Here is a 22,550-nt window from a genome sequence, read left to right on the forward strand (position 1 = left end):
TGTTTTTACAAGTATTTTGTGAAACTACACTCTTCCCTCAGTATGAGCCAGCAACACAGATGATTAAGAAATTTGCAAGGCTTGGCAGAAATACCGCATTTTAATACAACTGATACATTTTAAAAGGAAGTACTATACTAGAGGGGAAAGGGTCACTGGCAATTCAGTAGGTGGCACTATTCTTCTCTCTGTTAAATGTATGACTCCCAACTGTGCACTGTGGTTAAGCTTAAGAGCTAAGCTTTACTGTAAGGAAATGGAGAACTTGATATTGCCACAAGGAATCTTGGACTGTTTTCTTAACTTTTCTAAGCCCAGTTTCTCATCCGTAAAATGAGAATAGTAACCAAAACCTTACTGAGTTGCTGTAAAGAATTAAGATTTGAATTAACACAATGACTGACACATGACAGCTATTATGATTTAGGACTATTTCTTTCAGCCACGACTCCTGAATCACAAATGTAAATAAAGATGAGAAAGATGTGCTCTTCACAAAACTGAGTAAAAAGCCAAAGTTTCAGATGGCAAGTCATATCTGTATACAGTGCACCCACTGAATATAAGGGCCTGATCATCCATGAGAAGTCCCATGCATTTACACAAAAAGTACCCTAGAGTTTGCAATCCTGAAGACCACTTATGAACCTTATTTCTTAGCATTTTGCCTCAGCATTTCAAACTGAGCAATGCTTCTTTTTGAAAGGAACTAATCTCTTGGTTTTTCAGTATCTCATTATTGATGGCTTAATTTTCTCTATATAGCTATGCCATACAAACGAAAGTTGTGTTTACATGCCTCAATGACATTTTCCCAACTTCTCTGCTTGCTCTTTCCCCAGTTTGGCCAAACACGGAGCAGCTTCTTAAATTTCCTGTTGTCATTCACCTTGTTCTTGCCTGAAAGCTGAAGTGGTACTACAGCATTCATTCCTGCACTGATGAATTGGCTTGGATAGCTAGATGCCAAGATTATTAAGTTTTTGTAACCAATGTATAAAGATTTTTCTGTAAATCAATACATAAAATCAACAGCTTAAGGTTATCATTTGAATTCAAGTGTTCCTGATACACCCTATGTTCAGATTTTAGGACATTAATAATTTACCATCAAGGCCGGACACTGGCTCATGCCTATAATCCCAGCACTCTGGGATGCCAAGGCAGGAGGATTGCTTGAGCCCAGGAGTTTGAGATTAGCCTGGGCAGCATAGTGAGCGCCTTCCTCCACAAAAAAATTTAAAAATTAGCCAGGCGCAGTCGTTCACGCCTGTGGTCTCAGCTCCTTGGGAGGTTGAAGCAGGAGGACCATCTGAACCCAGGAGCTCAAGCTTACAGTAAGCTATGAACATGCCATTCACTGTACTACAGCCTGGTTGACAAAATGAGATCTTTATTTCTCAAAAAAATGAAACAAAACATATATCGGTGTTTAACATTCTGATTATCACAATTCCCATTTAAACTTTTTTAAAGCTCTTCAGGGCCTGATTGTCACAATTCCCATTTAAACTTTTTTAAAAGCTCTTCAGGGCAAAGTCAATAAGTTAATAAACACATAATCTAACAAGGTAACACAAAACAGGCTTTTCAAGTCACCAAAAAATAACAGATCACTTCCATCTCCATGGTTTTTTTTTTTTTTTGGCACCATTTTTACTACCTAGAATGACCTTCCTCAACTACAGCTTCTCCTTAATACGCTTCCCCAGGAAGAAATCATCTCCATTCCTCCTCTGTCCTTCCCATCAATTTTTCCAATCAGTATTTTCTACTTACCTGTCTTACCTGTTCTCACCTTATTTTTGCTAGTACCACAGGTTTCTCCACCCTGGTACCATTTATAGCAGGTCTAGAAAGCAACCTCTCTAGACTGAAGCAGGGAAAAGGAGAAGGAAAGCTCCAGGAGGGGTTTGTCTCAGGGGTGAAGACAAAATGAATACACTTGACTGCATGGAAATGAATTGAGAGGCTTTACTTACAGAGCTGTCAGAGTGGGAAATCTTAGCCAGACCTAAGAATATTAAGCAAACTGGCCGGGCGCGGTGGCTCAAGCCTGTAATCCCAGCACTTTGGGAGGCCGAGACAGGCGGATCACGAGGTCAGGAGATCAAGACCATCCTGGCTAACATGGTGAAACCCTGTCTCTACCAAAAAATACAAAAACTAGCCGGGCGAGGTGACGGGCACCTGTAGTCCCAGCTACTCGGGAGGCTGAGGCAGGAGAATGGCGTAAACCCGGGAGGCGGAGTTTGCAGCGAGCTGAGATCCGGCCACTGCACCCCAGCCTGGGCAACAGAGTGAGACTCCGTCTCAAAAAAAAAAAAAAAAAAAAAAAAGAATATTAAGCAAACAAGAGGGACAACTGCAATTTTCAGTCCAAGAAAACAAGAAAAACAAAGCTGAATAAGAAATGTAACCACACTACTTTAATTGGCTCAATACTGAGTTATATTTAAAAGTCAAAATAATTAAAAACGAAAATACGGATCTAAACAAAAACTGTTCTAGAACTACATGAGGAAGATGGGGGAGAGGAAAGACCACGTAAGAGAGAGAAAATCCCTACCTACCATGATAGGAGTTCAGCATATAATGTTTCCTAAAATTAATGGAGCAATGACTAGTACACAAATACTATTAGGAAACAAGGATGTAAATGCTAAAATCAACACCTAAAACAGATTATTTCCATAGCTTCTGGGAAGCAGATGGAAGACCGGACAGGAGCCTGCGGTTTCCTGCATGAATACACCCATCTCCTTTGTATTTAGCTCAAAGCTCACTTTTGCAATGAGGCTTATTAAGACTACCCTATTTAGACCTCAAATTCACTGACACTATGGCATTACTTTTTTCTCATTCCATGTCTCACCTTCCAGTACATCACATGATGTACTTATTTGCCTATTTTTTTTTTTTTTTTTTTTTTTTTTTTGAGACGGAGTCTTGCTCTGTCGCCCAAGCTAGAGTGCAGTGGCGCGATCCTGGCTCACTGCAAACTCCGCCTCCCGGGTTCACGCCATTCTCCTGCCCCAGCCTCCCGAGTAGCTGGGACTACAGGCGCCCGCCACCTCGCCCGGCTCATTTTTTGTATTTTTAGTAGAGACAGGGTTTCACCGTGGTCTCGATCTCCTGACCTTGTGATTCGCCCGCCTCGGCCTCCCAAAGTGCTGGGATTACAGGCGTGAGCCACCGCGCCCGGCCTTGCCTATTTTTTTTTTATTATCTGCTTCCCTACACTATACAGACTCTGTTTGGTCTACTGATACATCTATCTAAAGCAATTAGAACCATGCCAAGCACTTAGTAGAAGCTCAACAAACATTTCCTGAATTGTAAAGTCATAGTTTAAACCAATCCTTTACCAGTATTACCAACTCCCACCGTCCTTCCAATAAACAAGCCTGGAAAAAAATCCATTTCATGATTCAATACAAATATAAGGACAACTTATACCAGACTATATACCTGGACTGCTAGGGGCTAGCACCAGACAAAAACGCCATTAACTAAAAAAATTGGTACATTCTAATTTAACTGTCACCAATCTCAGTTGAACCACAACACTCCTAGGCAAGCCTTCTCCATCCCTGCTTGGCTCTCTCCTCTTCTTCACTACCCCTATTTCAAACCTCCTCCACTATCATCAAATCAACCCCAGCACTGCTTTTTCTACTCATTCTTAGGAGATGACTTCAAATCCTACTTTAGAGAAATACAGAAGCATTATAAAAGAACTACCTCAACTGTCCCCACATCACCTTGCTACAAACAATGTCTCAATAAATGAGGAAACTGAGGAAAAGAAAAATAAAATGTTTTGACCAAAGTTCCACAGCTAAAAGTGGCAGCACCAAAGTGTGAACTCGGTCGGGCTCATCTAACTCTAAAACTAGCCACACAGCAAACCAACATATCACTCTACCTCTTAAAACCCTCACCTTACAGATCAACATGCCACCCCACCTCCTAAAATCCTCAGTGGTTTCAAGTTCAAGGTGGTGGAGTAATGAGTTCTATTCCTGTGAAGACTTCAGTGAAACTGAAGTATTCAAGTTGTTTTTTTTTTTTTTTAAAGGTAAATAAAAGGAAGGGAAGAGCCACCAAAAGATGAGAATTCAACAAATATCTAGCTATTAAAGAGGAGCTACATGCACAGTGATGTGTAAAACAGAGACAAAACTCAAGTGAATCTTGATGAGGCTTTGGGCCTGGCCATGAGGTATTGGTGAGGGCTGATGCTAATAGCCTGGGGTGAAAACAGAGGGTTTAACTGACTAGTTGTGCCCAGGCCAACTCAGCATTTACCCTCAGACCAAAAAAAAAAAATTTTTTTTTAATTTTTAAAAAATCCCAAGGGGCTATTTCTCTAGAAAATAAAGCAAAGGTTTCTGGTATAGGTGTTAACATCCTTACAGTAAAACTCTACTTTATTTTGTTATTTAGGGGCCCACAGACTAAAAGCATTCTGAAGCAAAGTACTTCAGTTCTGAATTCCCATCAAGGGCTAAATCTAACTCAGAAAAGTGGCTAGTCCTGCTTCCCTATACACTTACAGACAATAAAGGATCATCAGACATACAGGGAATACCACCGTCATGAAAAGAAAGAAATACCAGAGAAAACAAAGAGAAAAACCGACCTTGAAAGAAAGCTAAGCTGGGAAAGCTCAAGAAAACTTAACATTAAAAATAATAAACTAGTTTTAGAGTTCCACCCATGAGCAGTACCCAGAACACTTGGAGTTGCAGATAAAATGCAAACGTAAAAATCCCAAAATGAAAGTAATAACAAAAACATAAAATACGAGGCAGAACAGGGAGACATGCTGGAATTGGGGGGAAGAGTCAATATTTAGGGCAATACTATCTTTATCTTACAAAGGAATCAAGATATTGACATAAATCAATAAACCAAGCAAAAGAAAGACATTGTTAAAACTACAATAGAAGAATTCTAAAAGAAAAATACACATATAAACTGTTTAACAATAAGTAATGCAGGAAGAGATACGGGGAATAACATAAATAAGCTAAACCTTTATATCCCAAATCAGAAAATCAACAGGTCATTCAAAACAGAGAAGTCACAAATGATAAAGTTTAACATACAATACAGTCAGCCATCCATGTCAGTGGGTTCCATATCCAGATTCAACCAACCATGGATCTAAAATATTTGAGGAAAAACAAAACCAATGGTTGCATCTATACTAAGCATGTACTGACGTTTTTCTTGTCATTATCCCCCAAATAATACAGTATAACAAATATTTGCAAAGGATTTACACTGTATTTCGCATTATAAGCCATCTAGAGATGATTTAAAGTACAGTTGACCCTTGAACAACATGGATTTGAATGGTGCAGGTCCACGTATAGAGGGATTTTTTTCAATAATAGTTATACTGAGTGTGCCTGCCTCTCCTGCCTCCCCTTCCAGCTCTGCCATCGAGACAGCAAGACCAATCCCTCTTCTTCCTCCTCCTCCTCAGCCTACTCAACATGAAGACAATGAGAATGAAGATCTTTATGACAATCCACTTCCGTTTGATGAATAAGTAATTTTATCTTCCTTATGATTTTAATATTTTTTCTCTAGTTTATTGTAAAAATACAGTATGTAATACATATAACATACAAAACGTGTTAATCGACTGTTTATATTCTCAATAAGGCTTCCAGTCTACCATACTGATGGCAGCAGAAGCCAATCTGGAGGGGCTGCTGCCAAGACACAGGCTGCAGTAGGGCCAGCAAGAGCTGGGAACAGGTGGGAATCCCAATCCCCTACTGAGTTGGTAGAGGGGAGCCCCGCATTCCAAGGTACAGCTGCAGTCTCCTAGCCTCGGCTCCAGACCTGGGCATCCCTGCGTTCTTAGGGGTCCAGGAAGCCCCCCTGCCCTCACAGGCTCCTGGCCTCTCCCCAGCCCACTCCAGGGCAGAGCAAAGTTGTGGCTGAGCCTGAGTCTGTCACAACCTGGCCAAGTGTGAGCACACTCGAGGCAGTGCTGACATACCAGCCCCCTGCCGCCTTGGCCCGCTCCAGACTTTGGGCACCGACAAGCATGGGAGGGAGGCCAAGAGGGAGTTGAGAGTGGCTCAGTGTAGGCCTGCAGGCACACCTCGTCACAAACAGCCTAGGTGCCATGGATGGCATGCTGATGGTGGGAGAAGGCAGAAAGGCTTCTGGGTAGAAAGGGGCAGGTCCCCCGTGAAATTCCACCTTCAAGCCAGGGGGCCTTGAAGCCTTGAAGCCCAGGGGCCAGGCCACCAGTTCTGGGTGGAGTCCGTGGCCTGGAGTAAGAACTTCCAAAGCTTTTTACCGGCCCGCCCACGGCACTTCCTCCCTTCTCAGCCCCTAAAAGCCCCAGACTCAGCCAGACTCACAGAGATGTTAGGACTACCAGCTGCAGGAAGGAGCTACCCACTTTGGGTCCCTTCAACTCACCAGGATGACCTGCCTGTGGAAAGGAGCTACCCACTGCGAGTCTCCTCTCTGCTGAGATCTGGACACTCATTGGGATGACCTGCCTGTGGAAAGGAGCTAGCCACTTCGGGTCTCCTGAGAGCTGTTCTGCTGCTCAGTAAAGCCCCTCTCCACCTTGCTCACCCTCCAGTTTTCCGTGTACCTCATTCTTCCTGGACACCGGATAAGAACTCGGGACCTGCCGAACGGAGGAACTGAAAGAGCTATAACACAAACAGCACTGAAACATGGCCTCCTGCTTGCCATGTTGTGAGCAACGAGCAGAAGAGAACCCCCAAGCCAGGGCTATGACACCCTCTTTGGGGCTTTGCAGTTCCTGACATCTCCACTCTTCTGGTGCCACCTTGTTCCCCTCATCCAGATGCAGGTTCCCACAGCAGAAGCTTAATGCAGGACATCCGGTCCAGCTGTAGCCTTGCACAGAACCAGCACCTGTGCCAGTGCCTGGAGCTGTCCACCCTGCTACAGCAGCCGGATGTGCAAGGTGGCTGGACCACATGCTCACACACCCACACATCCCTCACAACTCCACACCTGGCTCGCCCTTGGCAGGTGTGGGATCCAGGCTTGTAGTGTGAGCCAAGCACAGCATGCCAAGCCGAGTGGGCGGAACAAGCCCAGTGGGCATGGGCAGTACTCAGGCAGAAGGTGCCACCGGCCAACGTGATTTCTGGCTGGTGAAGTGACACCCCAAGGATCCTGTGACACTATTAGTAGTTAAGTTTTGGGGAGTCAAAAGTTATACACAAATTTTCAACTGCAAAGGAGATGGGCACTCCTCACCCCGCACTGTTCAGGGGCAACTGTATATGAGAGGACATGCATAGGTTATATGCAAATATTACACCATTTTATGTAAGAGACAGGCTCCACAGATTTTGGTATCTTGGGGGAATCCTGGAACCATTCCCCACAGATATGGAGGGACCATTACATATTAGGAGGTACCTAATAATATAAATAATAAAAAAAGTATTTTTTTGAGTCAACACTCCCAATCTATCTCAGCTGTGCTCATCTGCCCACATGCTATAAAAGATGCTTTTATTCACAAATACGGGATTTTGCAGAAGGGGCTCAGGGAGGCCTTCCTTTCTGTCCACCACCTTCCCATACCACATTAACCCTGAAAATTATCTCCATATATATCCCAGCAACTCAATTCCTCCCAGACTTTCCTTTGCTTGCCTAGAATTCTGGTTCTAAAACACCTCCTTCCCAAACTTCTGTCTTCCAATGTGTCACTTAAAATCAAGGCAAGGACCAAGAACCAACTCTGCCAAAGCTAGCTGCTTCGGAACCAGACCTGTACTGCAGGAGCTCAAATGGCCCAAGGGGCTTATGACAGGGAACTCTGAAATAAGGGACCTATATCTCAGCATTACATCATGAAATTCAATGGAAGTCAGACTTACACATATGGCCTGACCATCTGTCCAGAATTTGTGGGGGAGGGGGGAATTACAGGAACACTGGCTATTTTCCTGGGTTTACATATTTTCAAGTGATTTTAAAAAGACAAATGAGGATGGGTAGATGTTGTCCTATAGCTAAAAAGTTCCAATAAGGCCAGGAACGGTGGCTTATGCCTATAATCCCAGCACTCTGGAAGGCTGAAGTGGGAGAATCACTTGAAGCCAGGAGTTTGAGAACAGCTTGGGAAACAAAGGAAGACTCATCTCTACAAAAAAATTTTTTGAATTAGCCAGGCATGGTAGCATGTGCCTATATTCCCAGCTACCTGGGAGACTGAAATGGGCGAATCATTTAAGCCCAGGAGTTCAGAAGCTGCAGTGAGCTATGCTCACACCACTGCACTCCAGCTTGGGTGATGCAGCAATACTCTCTCTGTAAAGAAAAATTTTTTAAAAAAACACTTTTTTTCTTAAAGTTCCAATGAGCCAATAAGCTGGCTCTTGGGTCACAAAGAACTGGTTTGTCATCTCAGCTCTCTCTAGGCTTTCGTTTTCCAGCACATTACACTAAGAATATAAGTTTTGTATTTCTGCTATGAAACTGTCTTGTGCTATACCAAGAGGAAATATTTTTACAGCTAATGTTGCTGAAAAGTTACATTTGGTATTCTTTCTTTTGCTCAGATCTACTAAGAAAAGAGAACTTATTCTGTGACAAGCATTAAACAGTCCTAATTCAGCATTTAGTGAAAGTTAACTGCCGGTTAAGCAGAGATGAAATAACAAAAACTGCCTTCACACACGGACTCGCACCCAAATAAACAGAATGCACTGTTATAGGAAGAAAGGTACAATATGGACAGGGGGAGGGAAATAAGAGGACACAAACAGAGGGGCTGTGACCTTCTCACACTGTGACATAATCACATGTGACACAGCACAAGGGACAGAGTAGGCTCCTCTCCCTTAGCCCATGAAGGACAGGGGGACACAGGACCAAGACTTCTAGGCCTTGCAAAGAAATGGAAACTGTATGACATAAGTTCCCTTCACTAATACCTAGAAATAGATTTGGGAGAGAAAAGAGAACAAAGAAAGACGTGCACTGACACTCATGTGGAAATTAAAAAATAATCCTAGGTCCGTACTCCAAAAACACTTGCGAAAGTCAAATTCAATACAGCTATAAATTATCATGAATTCTGACTCCATGAAGTCCAAGTTCATGAGATATTTACTGTAACAACACAAAACAAAATGCCCACAAAAGAGATTTATAAATATTCTATGAACATATCTGTCCTCAATTTACCACCAGACTTAGAAGAAAGAGCAATCTTTGGAAACAAGACAAAGTAGGATTACCCTCAACTGTATGATTTCTAAACTGTGAAACATGCACCAAGATCTACAAGTTACAAACTGACAAATTACAAGTAATATAATCTCTCTAGAGCTCGGTTTTCTGCTCATTAAAATGAGAAAAATGGCACCAAATAATCATTGCTAACAATTTTGAGTGAACACCTTACGCATATCTCACAGCATCTTCGTTAATAACCCCATAAGGGAGATTCTGTAACAACCCCCTTTGTCAGATTTTTTTTAAAAAAAGCTTTCAATAGATTAAATAATTTAAGATCAAGGAGTTAGGAAATATAATACCTAGCTAAACCAATATCTGAATCCAGAACCCATGAGAATAAGATACAGCTATCCCCACTTATCTACAGGGGATACACTCCTAGATCCCCCAGTAGATGCCTGAAACTAGGGACTGTACTTGGTGCTATATATACTATGTTTTTTCTATACATACAAACCTACAATAAGGTTTAATTTATAAATTAGGGACTGTAAGAGATTAACAAGAATAATGTAATAAAATAGAACAATTATAACAAAATGCCAGCATCACTACTACCCCTCCATTTGGGGGCCATGATGAAATAAACTAAGGGTTACTTGAACACAAGCACTGTCATTCCTTGACAGCTGACCTAACTGAGATGGCTACTAAGTGACTAACAGGCGCAGCATACACCGTGTGGTGAATATGCTGGACAAAGGGACGATTCACATCCCAGGTGGGACAGGGCAGGACAGATCAGGATGCAAGAGATTTCATCAGGCTACTCAGAATGGTGCACAATTTAACACTTATAAATTGTTTACTTCTGGAATCTTCTAGTTAGTATTTTTGGACTGCAGCTAACATTGGGTAACAAACTACAAAAAGCAAAACCACACACTTGTGGGAGGGAACTGCTCTACCAGTCAAGAGCACAACACTGTGAAGCCAGAATGAGTCTGAATCCCAGCTTTGCCATTTACTAATTTAGTAATCTCTTTTTCTGAGACGGACACTTGCTCTGTCACGCGGCCTGGAGTACAGTGGCACGATCCTGGCTCACTGCAGCCTCAAATTCCTGTGATCCAGGCATGCATCACCACACCTGACAATTTTTGGTTTTTGCTTTTTGTTTTTATGTCTTTTTCAGAGAGACAAGGTCTTGTTGTTATCCAGGCTGGTCTCAAATTTTTTTTTTTTTGGAGACAGTCTTGCTCTGGATGGAGTGCAGTGGCGCGATCTCGGCTCACTGTAACCTCCACCTCCTCCTATGGAGGTTCAAGGAATTCTCCTGCCTCAGTCTCCCAAGTAGCTGCGATTACAACAGCTGGTGCAACACCATGTCTGGCTAATTTTTGTATGTTTAGCAGAGATGGGGTTTCGCCATGTTGGCCACGCTGGTCTCGAACTCCTGACCTCAAGTGATCCACCTGCCTCAGACCCTCAAAGTGCTGCAATTACAGGCGTGAAACACCACACCCAACCACTTGGTCTCAAACTCCTGAACTCAAGCGATCCTCCTGTCTCAGCCTCCCAGAGTGCCAGGATTACAAGCATGAGCCACTGTGTCCGGCCCTAACTTAGTAACCCCTAACCTCTCTGTAGTTTGGTTTATGCGAATGTGAAATAGGGAAGAACAGTAAACCCTACTTATAAAGTTATTGTGAGGATTCAATTAGTAATTGTAACTTAGAGTGTTTATAATGTACCAGACACTATTCTAAGCACGTTATTATTAACCATTATTATACTACCTCAGAAAAAAATATATAAAGTATCTACACATAATAGGCACTAAACGATTTCTATTTCTTCCCTAACCCACTCTGCAAAATCAACTACCTTTTGTTTATTTCCATTGTACGACAAAGAGACACTAAGGCGAAAGAAAAAACAAAACCAAAAATCTCAAGACACAAGTATAGCAAGAGAATTATACTCACAGTTCAGAAGGCCACAATAACTCTGAAGAAATCAAATGACAATTTAAAAAACAATTCTAATTTCTCTTTCCTCTTTCCATTGCAAAGAGAACCTGAAAGACAAGAGATATATATATATACATAATAATATATTTATATATGAGATACATATAAAACCACCATTATTTCACTAGTTTTTTTCAAGGTTTTATTGTACTGTCCACCTTACAGTCAGCTTCTTCACTGCTTACCATACATACTGTACTGGACCTTGAATGAAGAATAACAAATTTGGAAAAGCCCTGTCTTCAAACCCATATTTTAGTTGAAGGAAATATACATGAAATAACTAAGAACCATTAAAACACCAACAGGCATAATTAATCTGACATAAAGTTAGCTAACAAATTCAGAGGAAGATGGCAAACAGAATATACATATCTATTTCACTTCCACTAAAATTATACAAGAGATAGATACAGTTTGGCTGTGTCCCCACTCAAATCTTGAATCGTAGCTCCCATAATTCCCATGTGTTGTGGGAGGGACCTGGTGGGAGGTAACTGAATCATGGGGGCAGGTCTTTCCCACGCTCTTCTCATGATAGCGAGTAAGTCTCACAAGATCTGAGGGTTTTAAAAAGGGGAGTTCCCCTGCACACACTCTCTCTTGCCTGCTGCCGTGTGTAAGACATGTCTTGCTTCCCCTTCACTTTCTGCCATGATTGTAAGGCCTCCCCAGCCGTGTGGGACTGTGAATTCAATTAAACCTCTTTCCTTTATAAATTACCCAGTCCCAAGTATGTCTTTATTAGCAGTATGAGAACAAACTAATACAGACATATTAAAAAGATAAATTTAAAAAGCAAACCCACGGGCCAGGGAGAAATGAAAGAAAAAGTAACAGAATTTTTGAAGCTACAAGAAAAGCCTCTAACACCGAAGACAGAAACCAAACAAACAAGAAAACAGAAAAACTTGGGGGAAACAAACTATAAAAGATTGGAAGCACAGCAAATGACTCAGCAGGCCCAATGCAGCCAGACCAAGCCAGCAGCCAAAAACACTAAGAACCAATTCCATTTCCACAGCCATGTCAGAAGAAGGTTGAGAACTGGCAGCACTAAATGCAGACAGAACAAGGGGTAAAGAAGGAGGAGGCAAAAAGGATGGTGGAGGTTGGGAGAAGACTATCTACGATGCAGCTAAAGTCTCAACACCACGCCTTCATGGGACTCCCCAACCATGACAGAAGACTGGGGGCTCTCTGGAAAAGGAGAGCATCCTTAGACAAAAGCCACCCTGCCCAACTGTACAAAACAGAGGTCGATCTAGTCAATGAACACACATTTCAGCTCCTCCACCACCCTCTATGCACTCTCCTGCCAAACTTCAGAGAGTCAGGTCTTTACCCTGCAGGAACCTGATAAGTCTAAGAAGAAAGATCTAAAGACACCAACACTGGGGATTTCCCAACAAATGGGCCATCCAGAATATCCTGATGCAAAAGTCAGAGTCAAAAGGCTGAATCCACTTACTAAAGCTTCCGAAGAATTTTTTTGATTCACCACAAGGAAATGAATACCAGACATGTGAGAAAATTCTGTAACACAATAGATAGAGAACACGGGAGGGCGGGGAAGAGGGGAAGGAAAAAAAAGCCACTTGGGGGAAACAACACATTACTCATGTGTTTTAGTGAAGCTGGGGAAAACAGACCTACTGTGCTGCCAGTCGTTTAAAAGTATAGCACATACGATTATGTACAGTACATAACACTTGATAAACAACTATGCTACTGACTTATTTATTTACTGTGCACTTTTAATTATCACTGTAGAATACACGACTTCTACTTATTTAAAAACAACAACAACAACTGTAAAACGGCTCAGGCAGGTCCTTCGGGAGGTATTCCAGAAGGCACTGTTAACCTAGGAGATGACAGTTCCATATGTGTTATTGCCCCTAAAGACTTTCCAGTGGGACAAGATACGAAGGTGGAAGATATTGATATTGATGATCCTGACCTTGTGTGGGTCTACCCTAATGTGTGTATTTGTGTCTTCATTTTAACAAAAAAGTTTAAAAACGATAAATTAGGCCACGCACTGTGGCTCACACCTGTAATCCTAGCACTTTGGGAGGCTGAGGTGGGCAGATCACCTGAGGTCAGAAGTTCAAGGCCAGCCTGACCAACATGGAGAAACCCTGTCTCTACCACAAACATAAAATTAGCCAGGCATGGTGACACATGCCTGTAGTCCCTGCTACTCCGGAGGCTGAGGCAGGAGAATCGCTTGAACCCGGGAGGTGGAGGTTGCAGTGAGCCGAGATTATGCTATTGCACTCCAGCCTGGGCAACAAGAGCAAAACTCCATCTCAAAAACAAACAAACAAATGATAAATTAAAATTTAAAAATTTTAAAAATACAGAAAAGCTCATAGAATATGGATATAAAGAAAATAGTGGCTAGGTGCAGTGCCTCGCTCCTATAATCCTGGCACTTTGGGAGGCCGAGGCAGGTGGATTGCTTGAGTCTAGAAGTTTGAGACTAGCCTGGGCAACATGGTGAAACCCTATCTCTACAGAAAAAAATAGAAAAAATTAGCTGGGCATGGTGGCACACGCATGCAGTCCCAGCTACTTGGGAGGCTGAGGTGGGAGGATCACTTGAGCCTGGGAAGGGGAGGTTGCAGTGAGCTGAGATAGTGAGCAAGACCCTGTATTAAAAGAAATATATGTACATATATAATTGTATTGCCATACAATGTGTCTCTGTTGTAAGCTAAGTATTATTACAAAAGAGTCAAAAGTTTAGAAACATTTAAAAGTTTATGAAGTTACAGTAAGCTACGGTTATTACTAAAGAAAAATATTTTTATAAACAGTGTAGCTGAAGTGTACAGTGTTTATAAAATCTACAGTAGTGTACAGTGATAATCTAGGCCTTCACATTCACTCACCACGCACTCACTGACTCACCCAGAGCAGCTTTCAGTCCTGCAAGCTCCATTCCATTCATGCATGTAAGAGCCCTATAGGAGGCATATTTTTTAATCTTTTATATCATATCCTTATTGTACCTTTTCTATGTTTAGATACACACATACTTACCACTGTGTTACAGCTGCCTACAATATTCAGTACAGTAACATGCTGTACAGTTTTGCAGTCTAGGAGCAATAGGCTATACCTTATAGCGCAGGCATGCAGTAGGCTACCATCTAAATTTGCTGAGTACACTCCATGACGTTTGTACAACAATGAAATCACCTAATGCATTTCCTGTCGTTAAGTAACTCATATATAAAAATCAAAAACAGAATTACAAAATGAAAAAGACAAATCCACAGTGATAGATTTTATTTCATCTATCACTCATGAAATAGCAGTTCAAAGTCTCTTGTCCATCCTGCTAATGAGTGAACTACCTTTTTCTTGACATGTTACGTATTTTTTATGTAAACTCTGTTAGAACTAAGATTTACCAATATCTTCTCCCACTCTGTAATTTGCCTTTCACTCTCCTAATAATTTTTTGTTTTTGAGATAATGTCTGTAGGCCAGCGTACAGTGGTGTGATCATGCCTCACTGCAGCATCAACCTCCTGGGCTCAAGCAATCCTCCTGCTGTGGCATCCCAAAGTTCTAGGATTACAAAAGCCACGCGAAGCCTAATAATGTCTTTTGAGGAATATGATGTCTTAACTTTAATGTAGCACAATTCATCGATTTTTCTTTTATGGTTGCTTTTTGTGTCCAGAGATGATAAGATGTTATCCATCATTATCCTCTAAAACTATGCTCTCCAACACAGTACCCACTGGCCACGTGCTAAGGAGCACTTGAAACATAACTAGGCCAAACTGAGATGTAAGTGTAAAACACACATTGAATTGCTAAAACTATGGTATCCTCACCCCCCAAAATAAAATATACTAATAATTTTCAAATTACTCGCAAATTAAAATGTCTTTGAGCATTACTGGGTTAAATACAAAATATTATTAATTTATCTGTTTTTCCTGTTTAAATTTGGCTTCTAGAAAAATTTAAAATCACATGTGGCTCACAATATATTTCTATTAAACGCCGTTATACCAGTTTTATTTAATCTTTTCATATCTATAAATCCACTTGAAATTTTTTATTGTGTGAAGCAAGTTATTATTTTTCCCTATACGGATACCCAAATGACCCAGCACCATTTACCAAAAAAGTGTCTCTTCCCTGTTGCTCTACAGTGTCAATTTGTCACAGATCAATTGTCACAAAAGAATATATACCGTATAATTCTATTCCTATAAAGTTTAAAACTATACAAAAGTTAATCCTAATGTTTAGAGACACTTAATATGGAGTAAAATTATTTCTTTAATGGAAATGACTGTCACAGAAGACGATGGGAAAGGGAATAAAAGGCTGGCAATCATTTTTTACCTGAACGTGGTTACACACATACATATTTTTTAAACAAAAGTAGGCCAGGAACGGTGGCTCACACCTGTAATCCCAGCACTTTGGGAGGCCGAGGCAGGCAGATCACGAGGTCAGGAGATTGAGACTATCCTGGCTAACACGGTGAAACTCCGTCTCTACAGGAAAAAAAAAAAAAAAATTAGGCGGGCGCCTGTAGTCCTGTCTACTCGGGAGGCTGAGGCGAGAGAATGGCTTGAACCCGGGAGGCGGAGCTTGCAGTGAGCGGAGATCGCACCACTGCACTCCAGCCTGGGCAACTGAGGCAGACTCCGTCAAAAAAAAAAAAAAAAAAAACCCACAGAATGTCCACCCTCCTTTGTAATATTCTCACTCATGGCAATCCTACAAACTTCCTGGCCCTTGTAGGTCCCCCTACCCAACCTACCTAGGCTTCCTCTGCTTGCCCTTTAAGGACTCTCCTGGGGACCCTATTCTTTGTGTTAAGTATATTCCCTTTGCAGTGCAAAGGCAGCCATAGACAATATATAAACAATTTGAATGCATCCCAATAAATACGTATTTACAAAAGCAGATTTGGCCCATGTGCTATAGTTTCCTCAGCCCTATAACAGACCACTGATACCAATATGCATGAACCTTAAGGCCTTGCCTCTCCCTCTAATACAGCCTATATATGTTCTTCGTCCTATAAAAATATATACCCTATAACAACGAACACCTTATAATAGCACCTTCTCTTAACTAATTCTTTCCACGAGCTATACTCTGTGCTAAGAGTCTTAGGAGTACTCAGTCCTCAAAACAACCTCTCAAGGAATTATTCCTGTTACACATTTCCAGAAGTTCAGATTTAGAAGGTTATCTAATTTTCCAAAGTCACATAATAATAAAAAGCCAAACTAAGAATCAAATTCAGGTGTCTCACCCCAAAAATCCTGTCCTTAACCATGACGAGTTACCCAATCTAACGCTTTCACCTCACTGATCTCTCACCCCTAAAATCCCTGTTCTCCAATCCCATGGCCATCCATTTAGTTCAAGTTATGGTGTTGCAAAAACAAAAGCAAAACAAAACCTCCTAACTGATCTACTTTCTTTATTATAGTGCCCCCTTCAATTCAGCTTCTTCACCAGTACCTACCTGAGTGACGTTTCCTAAAACAAATTATGTGAACCACTCAAAAGTCTTCAATAGCTCTCATTACTTTCAGGGATATTAGAAATTCTTTGCTTTGCAAAGCAATTTTCCAACTATGTTCCCTATTCTGCTGACATTTATCTGGGGCATCAAAGCATACCTTCTAAGCCTTTACCTTTTCCTCCTCGCAATATTTCTCACCATCCCATTCCAACTAGAATATTCCAGGGGGAACAGGGAAGAGGAGAACTTGACGGGGGTTGGGGGTTAGGGGGTTAAGAGCAAGAAGGAGAGAGAAAGAACAGAACCAAACCACTAGCTTCCTATCTCATTTTCCATCACTTGCTCATTCCCTTTCTATGGTAGGGTCATCCTGAAAAACCTCAACTTCCCTTAAAGTGCCATGCTATTTCTTACAAATAAGCCTTTTCTTATGCCAGTCCTTCTGCCTGCAAGGTTCTTCCCTTCCCCGACCCAGCTTACTCCTAATCATCCTTCAAATTCAGTTCAAGTGTAACCAAAAACCTGCCTTCCATGGCCCTATTCCCACCCAAGATTGATGTGGATGCACTACCCTACGCATGAATGTTTCTACCACAGGATTCAGTCCACTGAACCATAATCAATAATTTACCTGTTTTTTAAGAGACAGGGTCTCGCTCTTTCAGGCTGGAGCGCAGTGAGGAGAGCCTAGCTCACTGTAACCTCAGACACCTGAGCTCAAGCAATCCTCCCACCTGAGCCTCTCTCAGCCACACCATCACGCCCAGCTAATTTTTTTTTTTTTCCTGCAAAATAGGGTCTCACTCTCATCTAGGCTGGATTGCAGTGGTGCAATCATAGCTCACTGCAGCCTCAACCTCCGAGGCTCATGTGATCCTCCTCCATCAGTCTCCCAAGCAGTTGGGACCACAGGTGGGCACCACCCTCCGCCCCAGTTAATTATTATTATTTTTTTTTTCTGGTAGTGACGGGAGTCTTGCTATATTGCCCGGGCTGGTCTCAAACTCCTGGACTCAAGCGATCCACCCACCTTGGCCTCTCCCCGCCTCCCAAAGTGCTAGGATCCCACAGGCATGTGCCACTGAGACTATTTCTCATTTAACTATCACTTTTCAGAACCATGTATAATGCTAGCAACAGTATATGCAAATACAAAAGGTTTTTCATTTATTAATGTACAGAGATCTACTATACATTCCTGGCATCATTTCAGGAAAAAAAAAATTCAAAAACACTCAGACCTTGCTTGCCCTTTAATGAGTTTCAACTACATATTCTTTACTCCCAAGAAAACAAGTATTTATCCTATATCCTCTTTCTCTCCAAAAGACAGAATGTTCACCAATGGCTTTACAAAATTTTGATGGTCCTGCTATCATGAATGGATATGGAACCTAAAACCTAATAATCCTTTTTTGACATTGCATGTACCGTGTAATATGAAGAGTGTCGGCCTGGGCATTAGGAAACCTGATTTCTACTGTTTAGGAAAAAACACTATTACTATTAACAAAATCCAAACTCTTTATTATGACCCTTACTGGTCAAGCCAAGTCTAACTCTCTAGTCTAATGTCTCTCAGCACTGCCTCCTATGAATCCTACACTCTGGCAAAACTAAACTATTGTCAGTTTACAGAGCAACTTGTACTTTCTCTCACATCTCTATGCCATCTGCTGCTCCTTCTACCTAGATCTCTTCCCATGGCTAAACTGGATGTACATGTGGTGGGAGCTGCTTTGTCTCCCCCCAGATTAGATGCCCCTCTCCTGCACTCCACAGCATTTCTTCACTCAATATAGGTTATTAAGTGACAGACACAAGCCATGCATTGCACAAGGTACTGGACACACACGGTACCAGCGACATGACCACTACCCCAAAGGAATCTTGTGGTGAAGCTTACTAGAATGGTCATTAAAATTTTGCCTTTTTTGTCAGTCTCTTCCTCCTCCAAGTAAACAACACTATTCTAGGCCAGGCATGGTGGCTCACACCTGTAATTCCAGCACTTTGGGAGGCTGGGGCAGGTGGATCACCTGAGGTCAGGAGTTCAAGACCAGTCTGGCCAACATGGCAAAACCCTGTCTCTACTAAAACTACAAAAATTAGCCAGGCATGGTGGCACACACCTATAATCCCAGCTACTCGGGAGGCTGAGACAGGAGAATCACTTGAATCCAGCAGGCGGGGGTTGCAGTGAGCCAAGAACACGCCATTGAACTCCAGCCTGTGCGACAGAGCAAGACTCCATCTCAAAAAGAAAAAGATTCTTGGGACAGTGACAATCTCTTTCAGCTCTGCAGCCTCAGGATCTACACACCAGGTAAAAAACTTAAGCACTATTAATTAAAACCAAAGTAAAGGTCTAAAAAGCTCCAGTTGGTTGCAGTTGGAAGCATTTCTTCTTTCCATGCACTCTGCCTTTCCTGCCTCCTTTCTATCAGGAGTGTAAATCTAAAAAACATCACTTGTTGAATTACTCTGATATTCTTGGAAGTGGCTTTCTTCTCTTCATTAAATGCAAAGACAAACCATCCCAGTTACTCCCCACATCTGCTTTTTGTTCACCATTGTATACCCAACAGTATGCACCATTATCTAAAACAGCATCTAGAGCACATGATTATCGATAAACATTTATATGATGCATGAATGACTTAATGAATAAATGAATGGATACACTAGCACTGAGTACCTTAGTCTCATTCTGATAATCGCTTTTTGCTTTATGTTTTATTCTATGTAGTTTAAGGAGAATTTAAGCAAGTTACAAGCCTCCATTCTATCAACACTAGGCTTACTGCCCACTTGCTGTTTTAGCAACAGGCAACTTAATGCATGTTCAAGCCTAACTCTCCTCAATCCTAACTCTCCTTATTCCATGATTTAATCCATCTTTACTAAGAATAGAAATCTATTTGTAACTATGAAACTGATAAAATATAAGCATAAAAATTGGAACTAGTTCAAATAGAGTATAAAGTAGCTATTTCTCAAATTATAAAATTAAAAGTCTTAAATTCTTTTTCTCCCGATGAATAAAGAAAAATTAAAGTTGGCTTATTATACAATGATATATATGTTTATCTTCACATTCTCAACTCTGAAGATATTTTAAGATGGATATTCCCTACCCTTTGTGCATGAATGAGTGTATTTTAAGATAGGTATAAATAGACGCTTGGGCTCTCTGAACCCTGTTCCCTTTCTAACCTGCAAACCAAAATTTTCCATACCACACTAAATCTGTGCTTCATTATCACGTAGAATATTTCCTTTCACCACCTAGCTTTCAATGTTCTCATTTCAATGCACAATCCAACTTGGCCAGCCTTCTATCATTCATTTCTCACTACCGCCAAATAACAATCCTGATCATAACAATAGCAGCTTCCTGTGTGTGGAGTGTCTATGTTAGCTCATTACTCCTCACAGCCCTAACTGGTTGCTGTTAATTGTTTTCCACTTTACATACAAGGAAAGAGACTTAAAGAAGTTACTAAGTTTTCCAGGGTCACACAGCAAAGGAGGGAGAGATCAGGGATTCAAACGCTGGTTTATCAGCCCTCAAAATCATGCTGCTATTCTTGCTTCCTAAATTAACCACATAATATTGTTAAAACAATAAACATGATCTGGGCTTTCCAAAGCAAGCATGACAGAAAGTTCTTACCACAGCTAAGTAATGTTCAATATGACATATTGACAAATTATAAGTTATCTGGCTGGAATTAAACAAGTAGGATGAGCCCCTGGAAAAGAAAATGTCTGTTTGACGCTAAGTGCTAAACAAGGCTCAAACCCAGTATTTCTTTCTTTGTTTTTTGTTTTGTTTTGTTTTGTTTGTTTTTGAGACAGAGTCTCTCTCTGTTACCCAGGCTGGAAGGCAGCGGTGCAATTTCAGCTCACTGCAACCTCCACCTTCCAGGTTCAAGCAATCCTCCTGCCTCAGCCTCCTGAGTAGCTGCGTCTACAAGTACACGCCGCCTCACCCAGCTAATTTTGTATTTTTAGTAGAGACAGGGTTTCACCATGTTGGCCAGGCTGGTCTCCAACTCCTGACTTCGTGATCTGCCCGCCTCGGCCTCCCAAAGTGCTGGGATTACAGACGTAAGCCACCATGCCCGGCCTAAACCCAACATTTCTTAAGCTATATCCTAACAATTTAACTCATCTATGAAGCTCCCCAATGTTCAAAATACACAACCACTTTATACCAATTTTCCCTTCTTCTAAACTCAGTCTGTCAACAGTTCCTGCACTTAACACAAGCTGCAACCAATATTCTGAAAGAACATAGGCCAGAAGTAACCTTCTGAAAAACCAAAATGTATCAAGAATGTGAATATGTTATGAAAATCACCCGAGCAAACAAAAGCTTCTTTTATGCTTCAAAATAATTTTCTAGCCAAAAGTATTCTAATACTAGACTGGCACTGCTCAAAGGTGGGAATACTGTGTCTCATTCACTATCTCTGCACTGGTGTTTAGTACAGCGTTTGCCATCTAATTGGTACTAAGCTACTGACTAAACCAATACCCTAAAAGAAAAGAGGCTATAAAATTACTGAATTTTGAAAAACCAGTATTAACAGTAATAACTTGCCCATTTTGGATGCATAGCAAATGACGAATATAAACTGTTTTACAGTTTTCAGATCAATATAGATCAGGGAATGATGAAGATTAGCCCTTAAATTCCCACAGCAGAAATAACTACATTGTTACGAACTGTACTTATGAACATCAAGTTGATCCTGCCCTAAAAAACAAATCAGTTTTAATTATTTATATGACTAGCCAAGCACTAAGAACTATATATCACATTTACAAAAGAATTACAATTTACAATAATCTCTACTTAACAGATGAGAAAAAACAGATTTAGAGAGGTTAAGGAGCTTGGTCATCATCATACAGGGAGCAAAGATCAGACATGAATGCAAAGAAAAAATCTGTCTATAGCTTGTGCTCTTCACCACTGTTCTATTCTGCACTGTAAAAATTATCCCCACAAAATTATATTATGTGAAAGGCTTAAAATGTCAAAGAGATATTATTCTACTTAAACTAATCAATAGGCATAGTCAATACATTCAACACAAGACAACTCTTCTATCATACTTGAGAGAACTAATGGCTATCATGGTACATGATAAGGGCCATGTTGTCTACCTGAGAAAGACACCAAAAGAAACTCTATGGGAACAGATACCAAAAAAAGGATCTACCTATACACCAAATTCAAGAAATAATTCAAGCAGCAATTCCTATGGGGACTGGGTGAGATAACTGATCAGGGACACAAAATCATTTGAGCATCCTGGCCCAGCTGAAACTGGTGACCATTACCAGAGTAACAGAAGCAGTCTGCAAAGTGAACAGCTTCAGGTTTAGATAAGGAAAAACAAGCACACTGCACCCTGTCACTCCTCTCGAAAGCAACTAGAAAGCCTGAACAGAATAACTGCAGAAGCTATTTGAAGACTCTGAAAAGTAAACAGTAGCAGGTGGATGAGGGAGGAATAGAATTCAAACCACCACCAAATCAGCATATTTAAACAAGACCCACAGTCTCCTCCTAACATAATATCCAAAAAGTGGGGGATACAATCCAAACTCACTCTGCATAGGAGGAACCAGGAATATCTCAATTCCCATGGAAAAAGAAAATCAAGACAAGCCAATACTGAGATGACACAAAGGTAAGAATTATTTCATGAAGACTTTAAAACAGCTATTATACAAATAATCCTATAAACAAGCACACACACAATATACTT

At 41.1% G+C, this 22,550-nt stretch overlaps 1 protein-coding gene across 47 annotated transcripts in view; it reads right to left on the bottom strand.

Moving 5' to 3' along the window:
- The window catches only part of PTK2 (protein tyrosine kinase 2), a 358,952-nt gene that overhangs the window by 305,630 nt on the left and 30,772 nt on the right, over positions 1-22,550 (bottom strand). For 5 of the 47 annotated variants that reach the window (XM_025395161.1, XM_025395146.1, XM_025395151.1 and 2 more), the window contains exon 2: positions 5,115-5,172. The exons of the other annotated variants lie outside the window; for them this stretch is intronic. The gene's annotated coding sequence lies outside the window, so the exon portion shown is untranslated. The remainder of the gene's footprint in view (positions 1-5,114; positions 5,173-22,550) is intronic. 47 annotated transcript variants of the gene reach the window in all.

Source organism: Theropithecus gelada, chromosome 8 (assembly GCF_003255815.1).
Source record: "Theropithecus gelada isolate Dixy chromosome 8, Tgel_1.0, whole genome shotgun sequence".
Taxonomy (NCBI): Eukaryota; Metazoa; Chordata; class Mammalia; order Primates; family Cercopithecidae; genus Theropithecus; species Theropithecus gelada.